The sequence below is a fragment of the Cupressus sempervirens genome, chromosome 3 (assembly GCF_028749045.1).
Source record: "Cupressus sempervirens isolate cs-2001-9-10 chromosome 3, ASM2874904v1, whole genome shotgun sequence".
Taxonomy (NCBI): domain Eukaryota; kingdom Viridiplantae; phylum Streptophyta; class Pinopsida; order Cupressales; family Cupressaceae; genus Cupressus; species Cupressus sempervirens.
Window position 1 is genome coordinate 38,172,789 of NC_143120.1, and position 19,749 is coordinate 38,192,537.

Consider the following 19,749-nt stretch of genomic DNA (forward strand, 5'->3'; position numbering starts at 1 on the left):
CTCGAAGTCATACTCGCACAAAAACTCCATCCAACGCCTTTGCCTAGCATTCAAATTAGGCTACGTGAATATGTACTGAAGACTACGATGATCGCTATGTAGTTCAAATCTGTGTCCCAACAAGAAATGTCTCCATCTCACTAAGGCATGAACTATTGTGGCTAACTCAAGGTCATGTGTAGGATAATTCAACTCATGATCCTTGAGTTTGCATGCAATCACTCGACCATTCTGCATTAGAACTGCTCCAATACCCTCAAGGGAAGCATCCATACACCCCATGAAATTACCTTCTGGATCAGGTACTGCTAAGATCGGTCCACTGGTCAGAAGCTCTTTGAGTTTCTAAAATGCTTCTACACACATTTTTGTCCAAAGAAACTTCTTTCCTTTCCTCTGAAGGGAGGTAATAGGGTGTTCTATTCTGGAGAAGTTTTGAACAAATCTGCGATAATACCCAGCTAGACCCATGAAACTATGAATCTCCAACACAATAGTGGGTGCAGGCCAATCTACTATTGCCTGGATCTTTGCAGGGTCTACAGAGATACCTTCGCCTGAAATAACGTGTCCCAAATATTGTATCTCTGATTGAAAGAAATCACACTTTGCCGCATTGGCATAAAGTTGATTATCTCTCAAGCACTGCAAAACTAAACTCAAATGTTCCTCATGTTCCTTTTGGGAACTAGAATATATCAGAATATCATCGAGGAACACAAGAACAAATCTATCAAGATAGGAATGGAACACCCCATTCATTAAGCACATGAAAACTGATGGAGCGTTCGTCAGCCCAAAGGGTACCACTGTGAACTCATAATGCCTGTAGCAAGTTCGAAAGGCGGTCTTATGAATATCAGCCTCCTTGATGCGAAGTTGATGGTATCCTGACTTAAGATCAATCTTAGAGAACATTGTAGCCCCCTTGATCTGATCAAATAAATCATCAATCCTTGGTAAAGGATACCTGTTCTTTATTGTCACATTATTCAACTATCTGTAATCAATGCAAAGGCGCAAAGAACCATCCTTCTTCTTCACGAAGAGCACTGGAGCTCCCCATGGTGATACACTAGGTCGAATACTACCCTTGGCCAAAAGTTCCTCTAACTGCAAATGTAACTCACTTAGCTCTTGAGTGGTCATACGGTAAGGAGCTCTAGAGATAGGTTCCGCTCCTGGAGTGAGCTCAATGCTAAAATCAATGTCTCTCTTCGGAGGCATGCTTGGAATCTCACTCGGAAAGACATTAGCATACTCCTGTAAAATAGGGTGATCTAGGGCCTTCCTCGTAGAGTCTTCCTCATCTAGCTCATTTACCGTAATGGCAAATACCTGACATCCCTTATGAAAGCTTCGCTTTAGTTGCATAGCAGAGATCATCCGTAGGGATATAGGCCTCGGTATCCCCACAATCTCAACATCCTTCCCTTGGTCATCCTGACACACAATGGTCTTCTTTCTGTAGTCTATACTAGCACTATGAGAGCCAAGCCAATCCATACCTAAGACCACATCGTAGGAGCCAAGAGGAATAACTCGAAAATCAACTGAAGTCTCAAACCCTCCTATTCTAAGTCCACACTTATGAACTACAGAATCTGTGGAAACTTTAGTGCTTGAGGCTAGTTCCACTTGCCAACCATGATCTTGCTTAACCGACTCCAGCTTACACTTATCAACTAGAGATGGAGAAATGAAAGAATCTGTAGCACCTGAATCAAATAATACAGAGAGAGGTGTACCTCGGATAGCTCCTGTAGTCTCAACTATTATCCCCTGATGGTCTGCTTGACGGTGATCCACTGCTGCAAATACTCTATGAGATCCACTTGCATTTTCGACTGTAGGCTCAGATGTTGTTGGCCTAGGTCCCGAATACTGAGATGCTCGCTGTGGGCAGTACGCTGCAATATGACCAATCTGTCCACACAAATAACATCCCGTGCCTCTACCAGATCCTCTCCCTATAGGTGGTGCATTCGACCGCTGGTGGCTACCCCTGCTAGCAAAAGACTGGCTGCTCTGTGCAGGCCGAGATTGTTGATTCTTTCTATTACTTTGAGCATTGCGATTGATCCTAGAGTTGGATCCACCGCCACCACTCTATTCCTGAGGGTAAAATCCCTAATGCTGCTAAGGCTGCTGCTGAGAATACTGATTCCTCCTAGGGAAGGGAGGCTTCCTGATTCCACCGGAATTGTGGTTGCCCTTAGATCCTGCTATAGTAGGCGCTCCCATAAAACCCCCTTGCCCAAAGTTGACACTCTGCTCTACCAGGATAGCTCGATGTACCGCATCCTTGAGGGTCTTAGGCTCAAATACCTTAACACCCCCAATAAAATGGTTGTTCAAGCCTCGAATGAAATGTTGTGCCAACTGTGTTGGGTTGTCACTGAATCCCGAAAAAGGCATGAGCTCATAGAATTTGCGCTCATACTCTACAACGGTCATAGTGAACTATCTCAGGTTATGGAACTCATCTGCTCTATGCTGCTTCCATTCCTCTGGTAGGAATCGCTCATGAAAACTCTCCAAGAAAATCTCCCAAGTGACACTACCCATGCTAATGCCCAACTTCTTCTCCTCAATAGTCCACCAGATGGCCCCAAATAACTCTAGATTGGTAATGGCAAACCTCGCTTTGACATTACTGTCAAAGTTCTGCATAGCAAAAATCCTGTCAAGGGCAATAAGCCACTGCTCAGCTACATACCCAAAACCTTGCCCATTAAAGGGCTTGATCTTGGACCTCTGAAGATCCTTCATCTAAGAAGATACTATGGATCTATGTCGATCCCTCTGAGGACTCCTAGATCTGTGTCTATGCTCATGTCCAACCTGGTGTGTTCTATCCTGCTCAAGAACAGGAGGTAAGCGATCAATAAGGGTTCGCATCATTTGCCTCAGATCAACCTCCTCTGAGTCGGCATGTCCCTCTTCGTGGTTCTCTTCCTGATGTTCACTGACATGCTCTTCCCTATTCTCTTCCTGAATGGGGCTCTCTTGGATAGACTCATGAACACTAACATCTCTGCCTCATCCACGGCCAAGGCTACGGCCCCTAACAAAAGATCTCATCCCAGATACCATCCTACAATCATATCCAAGACACAAGATGCTAAAATAACCATGAAACATACTACTAAAACACATAGATAAACGACACATGTTTTGCAAACAAGATATTTTCAATTTTCAGTTTACCTATAATTTCAGTTTTGAAGACATAAGTGTTGAAGTATGAAAAAAAATAGGTAACTAATAGTTTTCATATTGTTTCAGTTCAACTAGTTTCAAGTTTCAATTTAAGGTTTGCTTTTTTATTCAACTAGTTAACACTAGTGGCGTTCCAATATACCCAGAGCTCCCAATGTAGAAACTCGGGCTCTGATACCAGATGTAACACCCCGCCAAGGGATCCAAAAGAATTAACTTAAAGTTTCACTAAGTTAGCTAAACATTTTATTTTTTTTTTAAAGTAAGAAAGTATAACATACACATAGTAGCAGAAGCAATAACATGTAATCATCGACAACATACATTGTAAGTTACATTTCTTAAAGATCCCAAGACGTTGAGTCACGTTTAAATTTAATTAATTCTAAGTCTAACAAATATCACATAAATATGAAAGAATAATAAGAAGTCCCATGTCCATATTATATATTTGTTTCGAATGCCTCTTGGCAAATTAATTCGGAATGCTCAATCATCCACTGTACAAGTCACAAGGTATGAAAGGCTTAAAAGAATATACATATGTAAAGATCAAGATACAACATCCTCAAATCCATAATACAAAGTAAAGTAAAACATATGAAACTATTCACCATACAAGATACATCCATAATGATAAAACATCTATCATAAAATCTAACCATCCATCATAATAATCCAAGAACATAGTGAAGGTAAATGCCAATCACGAAATCTCCAGCCACGGTGACCACGGAACGGATCTCAATGGTAAGAGTAAAAGCACTACCACCCGACCGCGTGGAACCTAAATGGTCCACTCCCACCGCACTGAGGAGATAGTCTCAAGTCCCAAATAGGATAACAAAACCTATAATCATAAATACTCTCTAAGTCTAGGAAATCCTATAAGTATGCTAACTCAAGGGTTCCTAAAAAGATCGACATCTAAATCCCAGAGGTACCACAAGACACGTAGGAAACCTAATATGCAAGTGGGAAAGTGTCATCGCAAAATTCATGTAGAAGTTACCCGAGCAATCCCTTAGGAATCTCAGGTCCCTACTGATCCTGCGGCCACTAGTATCCTCTCGTACTGACGAGGCCTACTATGGAATGCAAGGTCGTAACCAAGCGTTCTCTCTACCCCATCCTAGTCTGTACTAGCACTCAAGGCATGGGAGAGAACATACATTTATCTTGTTAGGTTCATTTTCTCTCATTTAGTGTAAATGTTTTCACTTATTAAAAATGACTTACAATGGGTTTCTCAAGGCATCCTCTTAGGGCTCCGACCCCCATTGCAAGCCACTTCCCGACTCTACACATAGATAACCTACCATAGGCTCATGAAATCATAAATCAAAGAATCATAATAAAACCACCTCAGTCCTATACAAGCAACTGAAAAACATCATAAAAGATAATCCACAAAATTACATCAGTTCTTCATGAGCAACAGATAATATCAAATAGTAATCATATGATCATGACAGTTCTCTATCGGCAACTAAAGGCATCAATGATAAGTCACAAAAACCAATGGTTCTCCAATGAGCAACCAGAAAGTATCTCAATAGTAAATTATAATACTGATCGAAGACTCCAAATGGTCAAGTCAACACATGACATCATCAAGAATATAACAAACATTTCAGTCTAAGCAACCAGAAGGTAATACAAGTATAACTGATCGAGACTCAGAAATGGTTATCAAATATAACTGATCGAGACTCAAAAATGGTTAAGTTAGGTATCTCAAATACATACACCTCAGCTTCACACAAGGAAACTGGAAAGCAATAACAAACAGTAAATACATCCATCATAGAGCATACTATCACATTACCTTGGTTGGTTTGAAAAGATCGAGAACAAATCATCCTAGCCTCACATTCACAAACCCCGAGCCTCTGGTAACATCCTAAACTGGTCAAAGCTAAACCAACCACATAACACTAAAAGCATAGACAATATATAGAAAACATCATAGTCTCTCAATTGGTATTGATTTGAAAAACATATAGATGAGTTAAACAATAAGGTTTCAGTTTTCAGTGTTTATATTCAAGTAGAAAGTTTTATAGTTCAATTTGATTGATAATATACTATTGAGTTAATGTGAGATTTCCATTTCCAGTTGAACGTATGTTTTAAACAGATAGAATCCATAGTTCACTTTTACAAATTATCCCGTTCCTAACTCCAAATGAAACACTTAATTACCCCTAGTTGATTTAAGTCAAAGTCCTAAAACAATCTAAGGGTAATATTTAAATTAATAATAATACTTGTTGATCTTTGATTATAATGATCTACACTTTCATTAAAAATAGTATTATAATATTAAACTTGCTTAAACAAATTTTTTATTTAATTAAATCTTAATTTAAATCAAACTTTAAATAAAGATTAATTAATAATACATAAAGGACCATATTACATTTATTAATAATTTATTTATTTATAAAATTATTAATAAATATTAATATAATTTCAATATAATTTAAAATTTAATAAAGTTTAAATTAAATAATAATTATATTAATTAAAAAAATTTTAAAACATTTTTTTTAAAAAATGATTAATAAAAATGAAATCGTTTTTATTTTTTTTTTAAATAAAAAAATTAGCGTGTTTAAAGGCCCGCCGGCCTGCCATACCCTGCGGCCGCAGGTGTTACTGCTGCCGTAGGCAGCAGTACCACCTGTCATGACAGCGTGGGTGTGGGGCGTGGGAAGTGGTGGCCCCACCCCACTCCAATATATATATATTTTTATATATATTATTTTTTTTTGTTTTAAATTTTCATTATTATTTTAAAAACAAATTAAGTTTTATTTTTAATTAGTTTTGTTTAATTTTATATATAAAAAAAAAATTCCTCCAAAGGATATATATATATATATATATATATATATATATATAAATCTAGAATTTTCAATTTCAAAACAAAACCCTTTCCAAATTAAGTCTTAATTTCTTAATCTAGAAAACAAGGGTTTCTAATAACTCATCCAGTCTCCATGGATATAAAAATTATTGAAGCGCAGTTAATAAATTCGCAATATTGAAAAGTTAAAACTTTCATCATAGAGAATTCAGATCTACAAACCCCAGACACGAAGAAGACAGGAAAGAATAATTGCGTAATAAATCGATAATCGAAAACACAAGACCCTACCTGATCCTGATGCTATTATGCAATCTCCAGGAACTGTAAATGAATTCGCTCCTCTCAATAACCTTCCTTTGGGAAACTTTCTTGGTATCAGCTTTCTGAAATTCGCTTCCAAAAATTGTCTCCCAAAAATTCCCATCCAACTTCGTATCCCCCAAAAATGAACCCCCAAAGTTGTGATAAGCAATTTCTCCTCAATTCGGGGCACTAATTGTGCATTTACTCGAGAAGACTCTTTGCACAACTTAGTTAACTCTAAATTAACCTTTATTATCTTTTCTTATTCTTTTGCATTCAACTTTCATGCACATTAAGTTGAATTATTAAATAACTTTATTTAATATTCCACTTGACTTCTATTCTTAATTAATTTATTACTTTAATCTTATGTGCACTTTTAAGAAATTAAAATAACATTATTAATTTCTATAATTTAATCTTTTAATTTAATTCTCATATTTAAACTCATGCCTAGATCATGCGAACTAGAATTCTTAATAATTCAATATCTTTCAACTTTTAATTTATTTTAGAACTTAATTGATAACATATTTAATTAATTTAAATAACAATAATATTTAGCATTTATTTAAAAATGAACTCCAAATATATTATTATTAAATTAAATAAATATTATCATGTTCTAAATTTATCTTTGAACTTTAATCTCTAAATTTAATTCTTTTATTTAATTAATTAATTTATTAAATATAAAGATATCATAATAATTCTCTATTAAATTAAATCATTAATTAATCTTTTTAATTAGACTTAATTAATAGAAAAACAACAAGAACTCATAAAGCAACATACGAAAACCCATCATAGAAAAATACATACCAAATCAACAAAAAGGGTTATAATCACAAAATTACATCATTTGATGCATTCGAAGGGTACTTAACTCAAATACTTGTCCTAATTATCAATTAGGACAATTGGCTAAAGGGTTTAGGATTTGGACTTAAGAGTTTATCTCCCCTCTCTTACCATTGAGACAGTGCGATAGGGTACGCTCATCCTGACAATTCAGGGAAGTCAATACTCGGTACCTGCAACCTGCATAAAATCCACGCATGTACAAACACAATATTCTAAGCTAAACAGACAATGGTAGGAAGTGGTGCATCGTGTAGATCCCGACTAGCAGGTGACTACGACTCCCTTCCTTAACCACATCAAAAACACCATACATAAATAAAACAAATGCACACCATACACATGCAGTATGGGGTAAGTATCCATAAGAAGCACATGGAATAATAAACCATCTAACTAATCATCATCGATAACAGAAACCATTGAATAATCATCATACATGCATGAAATATAGAGTACCAAGTAATCTCATCATATAATAAACTGAGTGTAAAACAACATCTGATAATATCTAAAATAATAATACTAATCATCAAACATAAATTGGCCTAAAAGAGTTTGGCAATGATATCAGAAATGTAGCTCGAAAATGTAAACTAGGTGCAGGCACTACAGATTCAGAAAATCTTTGATCTTTAACATAATGTAGTAGCTTGGCATTATCAACCTTTTGATGCTTGGCACATACTACATTTCTTGGCATCAACTATAAAATCATTCAGCATCAACTAAAGTTTACTGATGCTCGACATCAACTAAACTTTACTCAATATTAACTTTCTTGCTTGGCATCCACTAGAATTTTCTTTCACTCGGCATCAACTGACTTTGTGCTTGGCTTGCACTAACTTTGCTTAGCACCTACTATCTACTTAGTCAAGCTTGGCAGACAAATTTTGTGTAACTTGTTCTTCTAAACTTTCTAAGTGTAGCTAGCATTTTGTAACCTTAAGTAGATTATCAATACATCATGTCATCAATGTCTTAACTAATCCTTGTACTTCATTACATAATCATAACTCAACCTTTCCTTTAGGTGTTTTTTTACCTCTTATTGATCAAATCCTCTTCATCAATCAACTAAGTGATAGTACTTGAATCTTATAAGTAGTTATCTTACTAGAAAATAGTAGTTTTAACATTAGTGACAAAACAATGATTGAAACACATAGTCTTCTTCAACAATCTCCTTCTTTCAATAATCTCTTTTAACAATAATCACCATGATCTTTTCAATCATATTTCAAAAAAATCCCTTAAGACACACATTATGTGATCAAATAAGCTAAAAGGGGTAAGATGGTATCCTATGAGCCCTTTTGACCCATTTGAGCCATTATTTGTGTGCTAAGGGGTCCTCAAACCCCTTAAGATGCATATTATATGATCAAATGGGTCAAAAAGGGTAATAGGGTACTTGAAGACACCATTTGACCCATTTAGACCATTATATGTATGTTATGGAAACCTTGGACCCCTTAAGACATAAATCATGTGATCAAATACTCATTTTAAACATTTTGATTATATTATGTGTGCTAAGGGTTCCTTAAGCCCCTTAGGATACACATTATGTGATTGAATGGGTTAAAAGATGCTATAGAAAATACTATGACCCATTTAATCCTATTATATGTCCTAAGGGGTCCTTGGATTACTTAAGAGACACATTATATGATCTAATAGATTAAAATGGGTCATAAGGTACCTTATGATCTCTTTTAACCCATTCAAATGATTATATATATATATATATATATATATATATATATATATATCTTAAGGGGTCTTTGAACACCTTAAGACATATATTATGCTTTTGAATCGGTTAAAGGGGTCCTAGGGTACCTTATGATTCCTTTTGACCTATTAAAACCATTTTATGTGTGCTAATGTATTCTTAGAAACTATAAGACACATATTATACTACCTTATGACCTCTTTTAACCCATTCAAATAATTATTTATGTCTTAAGGGGTCTTTGTACACCTTACGACATATATTATGTTTTCAAATGGGTTAAAAGGGGTCGTAGGGTATGCTATGATTCATTTTAACCCATTCAAATAATTATATGTGTGCTAATGTCGTCTCTGACACTATAAGAAACACATTATATTATCAAGTGGGTCAAAACATGGTGCAAGAGCACCTAGGACTTGGCTCATGGTCCTATCCAAGTCTTGGCTTGTACTGACCATAGCTAGGGCATGGCTAGTTAGAGGACTTTAGGTGGATCTAGACTGTTTGTCTAGAGAATCTAGGTTTGACTTAATCTAATCTAGGAGTGCTTTAGGATTAAATGTTGTATTTTTGTCTTTTAGTCTCTTTTGAGGCTTAGCATTGGGAAATGAGCCAAAAAGACCTAACTAGGTTAGGAGGGTGGAAATCAGTCTAAATTGGATTCTATTAAGCTAATACAACATTTCATGGATATTGGAGGTCATAAAACATAGTTATCAGCAAAATTGTAAAAGTTGTCATAAAACATTTTGCAACTTTGAAAAATTACTTCACAACTTTTGTCAATATGTGACAACATGAAATATTGAAGGAATGATTGGTATGAAAACCATATGAAATAGTGAAGGAGGGATATATAAGCCCTAAGAAGCACAAATCTTGAGGTTGGTTGATGATTGAAGTTTTGGAGTTAGTAGATTACATTGTTTTTGGCTGTGAATGTGAATAGTTTGAAGTTTTGGCATAAAAGCTCTATTAAAATGGATTGAGATCTTCATTATTGTGTTAGTTTAGTAAAATTTAGTTCACTTCCTTTATTTTTTCATATTTTTGAAAGTTCTTGCAAATAGTTGTGTTAGTCTTGTAAAATATTTTTTGAAACAACTAGTTACAGGCCTGTATAGAACTAAGTTGAGAAAATATGGATCCCACATGAAAGCTACCAATGGAATCATAATGGTATTTTGGGAAATTCTATGGAAGCCACTATATATTGTATCATATCAAAGTGGAGGTTTGGAAATGAAGAATTCCATTTTTCTCAGCAAGCCCTAGGTGAGTCTAGTGTAACCTAGTTAGGGGCATGTAGTTGAAGATGTGTGTTTGGTTGTAGAGGTTCAAGTGTTGGAAGGAATCTAATAGGTTGGAATGAGACTTGGGAGTTTTGAAGAGAACATGTAAGGAGATTGGAATTATACCAATCTATTTGAGGCCCTTTTGAATCTTGATAAATAAGACTCATAATTAGGGTCCATTAGAACCTAAAAACCCTAGGGTATAGGAAATAACTTATACAAACACTTTGAAGGGGGGAGACCTATAAAATATTGAAGGGATATGAAAAGGACACTCACTGTAGACACCTAAATCCTTTAGAAAATAAAGTATTTTTTATTTTTTGAAAAAATTTCTGATGACATCATCATTTATTAATTAATTATTTAATTAATTAATTAATTAATTTTTATACCATTAAATCCCTTTATCTTAATTAAAAATATTCACTTAAAGAATCCCTCCCAAAAATGTTTAAATCTTATTTAAACATCATTTCGTTATTTATTAATTATTTAATTAATAAATTGACCAAAAAACCCAAAATAAATAAATAAATTATTTTTTGCCCAAAACTTGGCCAATTTCTTTAAGACCACTAACCTCTTCCAAAATCTTCTAATCCTTCTTTAATTATGAATAAAGGCTAATCCCATCATTTCCTACCCCTAATCCCAACTCAAAATATTTAATTAAGATTAAATATTAATCCTCATGTTTATTAAAAAAGTTTTAATAAATATCTCCTCAACCCAAACCTTTGAAATAAATAAAATTTTATTTATTTCCTAAAAATCTAATTTATCCTCATCCTAAGAAGTTCTAGACTCTTCTAGAAATATGTCTTTAAACCTAATCCTAATCCCCTCCTAACCTTGTCACATTCCCTAAACATGGGTTAAGACTTACTAACCCAAGCCAAAGTTAACAAATATCTCCTCCTCCACCCACTTTCATTAAATGACATCCACTTGCCTATCCCTAAGTTAATCCTAAACCTTCCTAATCCATCCTCTAATCATTTGCACAATCCTAAGCAAGCTTAAAACCTTCCTAATCAAGCCCAAGTCGAAATTCCTCTCATCTCCCTCAAAATATTCCAACCATAAAACTTTATGAAGCCCACTAGGCCATAGATGACTCTTCCAAGCTCTTTCATTGCTCTTACAAGCCATTATGAGGGTCTTTATGAAGATTTTATCCCTTGAGCCTCCTTTGTTGACTCATCCTTCCCCTTCCCTCCATCTTCTCACCCTGTGACATGTGTCACTCCCTGATTGGCTGTAAGGAAGCACAATCTATGTGCTCTCCTCTCATGCAATTTGAGCCCTCCATGAACTTTTTCCCATCCTTGCATCTTAACCCTCAATCCCTCAAGCCTCTTGCCTATAAATTGGATTCTTCCCCTTTGCAAAAGAACACAATCCATGAAGTAAAGTCATAGTGCCATTTTAAGAAGCCATTTTACATCAAAACCATACACTCACACCCAAATTCCAACTCCATTTGAAGCCCTTTTTGAAACATAAGCTTGAGCATACATCCTATCTATTTAGACAAAGCCAATCAACAAGAGAGCTTCTCATTGAGAGAGCTCATTAATGGTTCATATTCTCAATTGAGATCTCATCTTAGTCTATCTTGAAGTTTATGAATTTTTTTTAGTTTGTAGAAGTTTTATTTAAATTTAATTTTTATTATCATACTAAAATTGCTCATATGCATTTTGGCATGCCCGGTGGGACCCCGCATGGGTCATCTTCATTAGCTTTTCAAGTCAAGTTTTGTATGTCATTTGCTAATTTTGGCTAATTTTTCTTATTTTTGTGATTGATAGGATTGTATAAATTGATTTTGTAGGTCCACATGAGCATGAAGAAAACAAAAGAACTAATAGTGTTTAAAGTTTTTTCAAGCTTATAGGTGGACAAAGCACTTGAAATTCTTCTTCCTCTTCTTGTGTATATTCTTCTTATTCCATCTACTTATTCTTCTTCTTCTTGTGGGAGATCTTAGCCATTTTTTTTTAAGTAAAATCATACACACTTCTTTTTAGTGCTTAAAATGAACCCCCAAATCATACTTAAATTCATTAAAAACTAAAAATTTGTAAAAAAAAAAATTAAAAAAATTTTAACAAGTGAAACTAAACCAATCCAATCATTTGTATCCTTGCAACATCAAGGTTTTAGATGCATTCATGCAAATTTAGGAACACTTCATTTTTGGGAATTCAAAAAGAACTTCAAGTTTCCATTTCAAAAGGTTCAAAATCAACACTAAGTACACATTAAAATCTAAATCAAACTCAAAGCATCAATCAAGGATAAAATGAACCTCATTTGCAAATATTTTAAAGTTCTTTTAAAAATTCCATGAAAACTAAGAGTCCTAAATGGTTGCCAAAATTGTCCTTAAAGTTTTGTTATTTTTTCCAAACAAATGTCTTGTTGCAAAATCTTGAATGTTTCTTAGGGTTTTCATGCATCAAAACAATCTAGGAAGATCATTTTTGGGCTTAAAACATGCAAACTAGAACACAAAATCTTCAATGAAAACCAAAGTCCAAAGAGTCATTTTCACTTTTGAGTCCAAAACAATCTTGAATGATCTAAGGTTAAAACAAAGCACTTCAAAGTTCTTAAAACAACATGTAATGCCCTGCCAAGGGATCCAAAGGATTTTACTAAGTTTGCCAAACAATTTTTTTTTTAGACATGAAAGATAAAACCTTTCATAACATTTGCGAAAGCAATAGCAACAATTCAAATTAAAATAAACATAACATATATACATAGCAGGCTACATTCTTTAAAGATCATTTGACGTTGTATCACATCTAAATTAACTATTCATCTAACATCCCATCCTTATGAAATAACAATGATACATCCAATGTACTTAAACAATATACAAGTTTCCTTTTGTAATTATATTTTAGTTTAGCTCAATCATCCACTGTACATATCACAGAGTATAAAAAGCTTAAAAGAATAAACATCCAAGTAAATAAAGTACATCATCATCATCTAATATTAATCCATGAAGCAATAACATAAATGAAACCACATATCATACATGATACATCATCACAAAAGATATAAACATCCATCACAAAAGATAACCATATATCACAAACATAAATAACTAAGTGCACAGTTCCTCCCAACCGTAAATAGCATCATTAGACCATCGTGGATCCTAGCCATCCCTCCGTGTGTAATATTCCAAAGCACTGCAAAGATCATCGGTATTAACATAGTAGGAATGTCACTCCTAAAACATCCTACTAACATGCAAAGTAAAGCATAATAAATCATCAACTAACATATGTAAAGTGAAGCAAATCATCAATATAAGAAACATACCTGTAAATACATCCATCATAAGGTATATTATCTATCATAATGCTCCAAGAACATAATGAAGAATAAATACCAACCAAGGATACTCCAGCCACGATGTCTCGGACGGATCTCAAATGATAAGAGTGAAAATACACTACTACCCGATCACGTGGAAACTAAGTGGTCCACTCCCACCGTGCTGAGGAGATAATCTCAAGTCCCAAATAGGGTATCAATTCACGAAGCACAAATCTCTATAAGTCCAGGAATCTTAAAAGTATACTAACTCAAAGGTTCCATCACACAAAACCGACATCTAATTCTCATAGGCACACAAAGAAATATAGAAAACCTACTCTGCAAGAAGAAAAGTGTCATCGCATTTATCATGTATAAGTTACCCTGGCAGTTAGCTAAACTCCACGGGTCCATACTGATCTCATGCAGCCACTAGTATCCTCTCATACTGACAAGGCATACTATGGAATGCACGGTCACAACCATGTGTTCTCACTACTCCCATCCTAGCCTGTACAAGCATTCAAGGCATGGGCGAGAACATCAAAACAATTTTTTTTTAGGTTCATTTAATCCCCATTTAGTGTGTAAATGTTATCACTTATTAACCAAACTTACAATGAGTTACCCTGGCAGTCACTTAGGGCCCCGGCCCCCATTGCAAGCCACTTTTCGACACTACAAGTAGAATACCTACCCTAAGCTCATGGAATCATAAATCTCAAAATCATAAAAGATAATCCATAATAAAATTATCAAATATGCATAAAAGCATCAAATATCCATAATAAGAATCATCAAATCTTCATGAGCATCTGAAAAAGCATCCATAGCAAATCATGACCACAACAGTTCTCTATTGGCAACTGAAGGCATCACTGATAATCATAAGTATCAATTGGTTCTCAATAACTAAAATATATCTCAAGATAAATGGTTCTCAACAAGCAACAAAGAATATCTCAAAATCATACTGATCGAAGACTCCAAAATGATTGAGTCAAACATGTCACAACATAACATCATCAAGAAATAAATTCATATTTTAGTCTCAACATAGTAACTAGAAAATAATCCAAGGATAACTAATCGATGACTCAAAAATGATTAGCTCAAGTGTCTCATACACATACCTCTCAGCTTCACACATGAAGACTGATGAACAATAACAATCAGTAAATACAAACATTTCATAGACCATATGATCACATTACCATGGTTGGGCTTATAAAAATTGAGACCAAATAAGATCAACATGCCATCATATTTCATAACCTCCGAGCCTCTGGTAACATCCTAGGACTGGTCAACACTAGTTAACCCAAAACCCAAAACAAGAAGCATATAGAATACACGATGCAAACACATGTTTTGGTTTACTAAATTCACATAGTTGAATAATGTGTAAGAGTTTTTAGTTTTCTATTTGCAAGTATACTTTCAAGTGTATAAAGTTATCATTTGACCTACAAGTCAACCCATTTGTTCCCCGATAGCATTATTCTAAGAATAACTTAAGGATAATTATTTACTCATTAAACTGATCATCACCGACCTTTAATTAAATTGCTTTCTTTATTTAACTAGGATCCATATTCTAATTGATTAACTCTCCTTCATAAATCAAAGATCATTATTCATTTATAAAAGAACCAATTAAGAAGAATTATAACTTTATTAAAATGATCAATTAAATCAAACAATTAACATAGATACACCATCCATGACCTATTAACATCTAATAGTTTCCAATTCAATAATACTAAGTCTCACCATTAAAACATCTAAGGTTGTTATTCAAGTCATGAGAGTATGACTTATCAACATCGATGTAAATACTTCACAACTTTGCTAGAGGAATCGATATTAGCATATCAATTAAAACACCATTACATAACTTGATTATTAATTAAATCTAATTAATAATTACATATCCAAGGCAACATTCCAATTAATATCAGTTGACTAATAACTAACTATAATTTTGTAAGTTAAAAGTCATCTATAATTTAGTACACAAATATTCATATTTATAGTTCAATAATAATAACTTGTTAATATTTAATAACAAGCTATATTGGAAATCTTATTAATAAATCTATAATGACCACATTCATCATTTTTTCAACAATGTTCCCATTTTATTTTAATAATAATAAGTTATAATAAATCCCCAATACCAAGTATTATTATCTCAAATAAGTTTTTTCTATGTACGATAATTCAATTAATTAATACTCTAAATTATTAACCAATTCAATTTGATTAATATCTTTTACAGTACTTCAATCATTAACTAATCTCCTCTAGATTAACTCTGATCGTATTAATTGATAACTATTTAAACTATTTACACTATTATTTATTAATAGTTTGTTAGTCCCAACAAACATTAATAAATAATAAACTCATCAAAAACTATTATTAATCGATCAAGAGAACTTTACATTAGCTTCATTAGTTAACCCTTAATACCATTAAGGTATATCAATAATTTAGTTAATAATATATAACGTACTAATAATACCATAGTAATTCAAATTATAAGAATGTTATAATAGTGTCTTCATGTCAATTAAATCTTAATCCATTATCATTAAAGTCTCTTCATTTAAAAAAGTAATATAAAATTACCATCTCTAAATTATTTAATATACATTAAATAGTATTTAATATACATTAAATAGTATTTAATATACATTAAATAGTATTTAATATACATTACAAAAAGTTCACTATATAAACTATATTAAAAATCTCTTTTCTTTCAATTTTCTCTCATTTAAAAATCTATTTACTTAGATTAACTAATAATTAATTACACTTCTTCTACTATTAACTAATCTTAATTAAATTTGATTTAATTAGATTAGATAATAAACCATATAAAACTAATGCATATTAATAAGGTTCTAATAAGGAAAGATTGCAATAATATCTTAATTCATTCCATGCTTTGATATATTATCTTTGTGAAGTTTAAGCATAAAGAACTCTTGATTATGGGAAATGGAGAAATATCTGTCTTTGAATAAAACAGTTTCAGTACGACAGTCATATCTCTCTAATGAACCGTTGGATTGAGCTGAAATTGAAATATGTTGGAGAGGGCCAAGTTGCGCCAATTCTGATCGGAGTGATCAAATAAATTCGATCACGATAAAAAGTTATGAATAACTGAGTTCGGGTCTATCCAAGGGGCAGCGACAGGACAATTAAAATTTTCTTCTTAAAAGGTAATTGTTCTCTAAATTTATCCAATAATTTCACTAATGGATTTGGCCATAAATCTTGAAACCATTTTCAAATCTATTTCAATTTGATTCTAATTTGAACTCAAACCCGATTTCTCTTTTCTTTAAATCCATGCATATAAAATTCTCAAATAAATTTAATTGCCCATATTGAAAATGCATACAATAAAAATATAAAATTTCTCAGAAGACATATAGAAGACACGAAGAAGACAAGAATGCATGATGCGAAAATAGTATAAGAAAAATCACAAGAATCTACCCAAATTCTGATGCTAATTTGCTCTTCCTCAGAAAACCCGCAGAGCAAGCTCCCTTTTTCAGAGTTCTTGAGTCCTCCAATGCTCCAATTGCTCTCCACGCCCTCCCTAAGCTTCTATGAATGCCTGAATATAAAGAGCTCTCAAGAAACCTTTGGATTGCTTCTTGAAACCGCTAAAAGGTGTCACCAACTAAGCATGGGTCTTTTCCAACTTTTTTGATGAGTCATAGAGTTGTAGATACCTTGTGCTTAATTGATGCACTAACCCCCGTGTTGTTGACACATGTTAATTCTCATGCAAGCTTATAACTCCAATTTACTTTTTAAATAATCTCTATTTAAATTTTATAACTTTCATTTTATTTTTTATAACTTTTATTATTATTATTTTATTTATTACTTAACTTAATTGTTAATTAAATCTAATTAACTCTCATTGATGGATTTAATTAATAATTACATAATCATAGCAACATTCCAATTAATTAAATAAAATAAATATTAAAATACCAATTAATTTTTTATTTAATTAAACCATTAATTAAATATTTTAATTAGGCTTAATTAATAAAAAATACATCAAAGACTCACAAGGTAAAATTATGAAAAACCCATCATAGCCAAAATACATACAAAATCAAATCAAGGGTTAATATCATGAATTACGTCATCTAACGCATTCGGATGGTACTCAACTCAGATACTTGTCCTAATTTTTCAATTAGGACAAATGGCTTAAAGGGTTGGGATTTGGACTTGAGAATTTATCTCCCCTCTCTTATCATTGAGATAATGTGATAGGGTACGCTCATCCTGGCAATTCAGGGAAGTCGATATCTGGTACCTGCAACCTGCATAAAAATTGCGCATGTACAAACACAATATATACTAAACTAAATAGGCAATGGCAAGAAGTGGTGCATCATGTAGATCCTGACTAGTAGGTGACTACGACTCCCTTCCTTAACCATATCAAATACGCCATACAAAAGCAAACACACAAGGCAAACACGCACACCATACACATGCAAGTATGGGGTAAGTATCCATAAAAAACACATATGATAATAAATCATCTTACTAATCATCATTAATAATTGAAGGCAATGTAATAATCATCATCAATAATTGTGAACACTAAAAATAATCATCATACATACATGAAATGTAGAGTCTAAGTAATCTCATCACATAAGAAACTGAATCCATAGCACAATATCTGATAATCTCAAAAGAATGCTGCTAACCAACAAGGGTAAAAGCACAAACTTGTGTCACCTTTTATAAAGAAACGTGATATCAGAATGTGACAGTTGAACATTAATGACAAAAAAAATAGTATTTGTGTTTAAAATATGAAGATGATGTAAACTGATGAAATGTGTAGAATTCTATAAATTTTATGCCTATAATTTTTATTATTTTTTGACTAAGAATTTATTCATTTTATTTTATTTTGAAGTGCCTTTTTTAACTATAAAAAATATAGGATGTAGTTCTCGTCAAACAAGTATGTGTAAATCATCTTTTTTTGTTCTAATTTGAAAATATTTTATAGATGACATGTATAGCTAGCGAACAAAAAAAAAAAAATTATTTTTGATGTATATTTTCTTTGTTATACGTACTCAAGTTCGACCTTGTCAGAATCCAACAGTTTTTTCCTCCCATCAAAACTTCCTTATCAAATATATACCTTCTTGAAAAAAAATTACATATTCGTGAAGAGGATTCTCTCTTCTAGTGATAAATATAATTTTTTTATTTTTTTGATATGATTTATTATTTTTTTTTCATTTTTTGTGAGAGCATCTTCTGAAATGTTGAAATATCGACTTATAATATTTTGAGATTATAACATTGTATACACTAAAAATTGTCCTAAATGACTTTATTAATTTAATTAGTATTAGTCACATTCTTCTACTAATTTAATTAAATTATTTTAATTAAATAGGTTCATTTTTTGCCTAAGTATTTAAATTTAATTTAAATACTTCCTAGCCTTAATGTGTTAATTTAATTAACACATGATTCTCCATTTATTTCTTTTCTAAATAAATTTTATTTATTTAAAATCCTCCATTTCCTATTAATTTCTTCTAGACCTAAATTAAATTAAATTTAATTTAATTTAATTTTTATCCTAATCTTTATTCAAACTGCCTAGAAGTATGTGCATTCACATGAGTTTGCATTTCTTTTTAAGCACATGTTGTCTACACCATAGGAATCTTCTACACACATGTCATCTCATCAGTCTTATCCATCTATCTAGAATGAGAGATAAGGTGCTTGGTTGTCAATTCTTATCCTTATCTCCTGTGATCAGTTGTTAATCCTTATCCTTATCTCTTAGTGGTTTCTAAGCACATTCTAGATGCTTCCCCCATCCACTTTAAATAGACATCTTGTCTCAAGCTTTCCTTAGGAGCAAGAAATGAAAAGAACCCCGGCTGGGTTAGGAGTCATTTGAAGTCCATTAGAATTTCTGATTATTGCATCATCATTCTGTCATTTCTCACATCATCTGGTTTAGGCACATATTCCATTTGCATTCATACATCCAAGAGATCCATCCATTATTG